This window comes from Pteropus vampyrus, unplaced genomic scaffold (genome assembly GCF_000151845.1).
Source record: "Pteropus vampyrus isolate Shadow unplaced genomic scaffold, Pvam_2.0 Scaffold23, whole genome shotgun sequence".
NCBI lineage: Eukaryota > Metazoa > Chordata > Mammalia > Chiroptera > Pteropodidae > Pteropus > Pteropus vampyrus.
The window spans coordinates 3704254-3706689 of record NW_011888804.1 but is presented as its reverse complement, the minus strand read 5'-3'; positions in this window follow the sequence as shown (position 1 = coordinate 3706689).

Here is a 2436-nt window from a genome sequence, read left to right as displayed (position 1 = left end):
CAGGAGGAAGTGGGTACCGACGCAGAGTGGTAAGGGCTCTGAGGAGCTCCAGGGAGGGGCCGTGGCCTCTCTCAGATGGAGGCAAAGGGTGTGCAGGGAGGGGTTTGTGTGAGGAGGAAGGGGAGGAGGGGTTATCTGGGAACGCTCACCCAGGGCTTCAGACAGAGGTGGCTGTACATTACAATCCACACCTGGGTTGAGCTGGGGGGACCTGAGCGTGAAATTGAGTACACTGGAGTTCCCCTATAAATCCCAGCCTTGCAATCTCATACTACATACGTTCTGCCTTTAAAAGCCTTTCAGCTGAGTCCTAATCAGCTCTGTGAACTCTCCACTCCTCACCTCCGAACTCCACCCCTCACCTCCGAACTCCACCCCTCACCTCTGAACTCCACCCCTCACCTCTCTGTTGACTAAACATTGGATCTTCTCAGTTTCATTTCCTCAACGGGAAGTTGCTCAGAAAGTGGACTTATCTCTGGTGACTCAGAAATTTATGCCTCCAGTGCTTCAATTCTGACGTGATAATTTTTTATCATCCCTTACACACTTGCTCCTCTGTTTTCAAATCTCATGACTTTGTCCTTACACCAGCAACTACAAATACCAGCATCTCACATTTTTCTTTAACCTGGGCCCGCTGGCTTTGCATAAACGATGAGCGCTTAGCTCAGAGAAATACTTATGAAAAAAACTTTTTTTTGCAAGAAAAATTGCTTAATTGTTTCTTGTCATATAAAGAATAGAAGTTTATTATTTCTTGTGGTCACATAAGGAATACGAGTTTACTGCAAAAAAAATTAATAAAATCAGAAAAGCATAAAGATCACTCATAATGCTATAATCAGATATACTTACTGAAACATTTAGGTCTTCCAGGAACCAACCATTACAAAATGAAATTAAAGAAAACATACTAAGTATAATAACATAAGGAGCTGTTATCATCACAGCCACTCAACAGGCGAGGAAGTCACGGAACAGAGCATCTAGGCATTTGTCCAAGGACACGGTAGGTGGAAAGCTGCCAGGCTGGATGCAACCCCAGAGCAAGCTCTCACCACTACACTTTATTCTTAAGGGGAGCCAACTCCTAGAAACAAATATCTAGGAATAATATGACAAAAGACATGAAAGACCTATTCAGGAAAAAATTGTGAAACTTAGTTACAGAATCATTAAAAAAGACTTAAATTAATGGAGAGAAACTCCAAGTCCATGGATGGGAATTCTCAATATGATATAGATGTCATTCTTTCTAATTTATGTAATGTCAATCAAATGCCTCCCCATATTTTGGGTGAAACTCTACAAACTGAGTCTAAAATTAACATAGAAATAGGAAGGGACATGAAAAGCCATGGACTTTGATAAAAAGAGGACAGAGTTTTCTACAAGATACTAAGAATTATTTTAAGGTTATAGTAATTAAGACAAGGTAGTATTAAGAATACAAAAATAGACCAATGAAACAGAACAGGGCCCAGAAACAGACTCACACATGTATGAGCTCTGGGTAGATGTCAGAGGTGGCCTCGCAGAGCAGTACGGAAATTATGATTCCTTCAACGAATGCTGTTTGGGTAACCAGGCCTAAAAGAACTAGAACTAGACTCCTACCTCACACCATATAAAAAGAAATATCTTTGGTTGCCTATGTTTTGGTGTCGTATCCATGAAATCATTGCCAAGTCCAATGTCATAAAGATTTCCCCCTATGTTTTCGTCTAGGAGTTTAACAGTTTCAGGTCTTATATTTAAGTCTTTAATCCATTGTGCGTCGGTTTGTATGTGTGGTCCAAGTTCATTCTTTTCCATGTGACAATCCAATTTTCCCAACAACATTTGTTGAAGAGATATCCTTCACCATTGTGTATTCTTGGCAACCTTGCTGAAGGTCATTTGACCATATGCAAAGCACAGGAAGCACAAGTGAAAACAGACAAGTGAAATGACGTCAATCTAAAAAGCTTCTGCACAGAAAACAAAACAATCAATAGAGTGAAAAGGCAACCTAGGGAAAGGGGGAAAATATTTGCAAACCGTAAATCTGATAAGGGGTTAATTTCCAAAAATAATAAAGAGCTCCTATAACTCAAAAGCAAAACCAACCAAAAAATTAAAAATAGCTTATAATCCCGTTAAAAAAATTGGCCAGGCACTCAAATAGACATTTCCCCAAAGAAGACATACAAACGGCCGATAGGTAGATGAGAAGATGCTCAATATCACTAATTGTAGGGGAAATGCAGTCAAAACCAGGAGCTATCACCTCACACCTGTTATATTTTTTACAAAAATATAAAAATAGCCAATGCGAAATGGTACAGCTGCTGTGGAGAACAGTGTGGGAGTTCCTCAAAAAATTAAAATGAAACTCCCATATGATCTATGTGGCTTTTCGATTAAGCAACTAATTACCAATTCGATTAATCT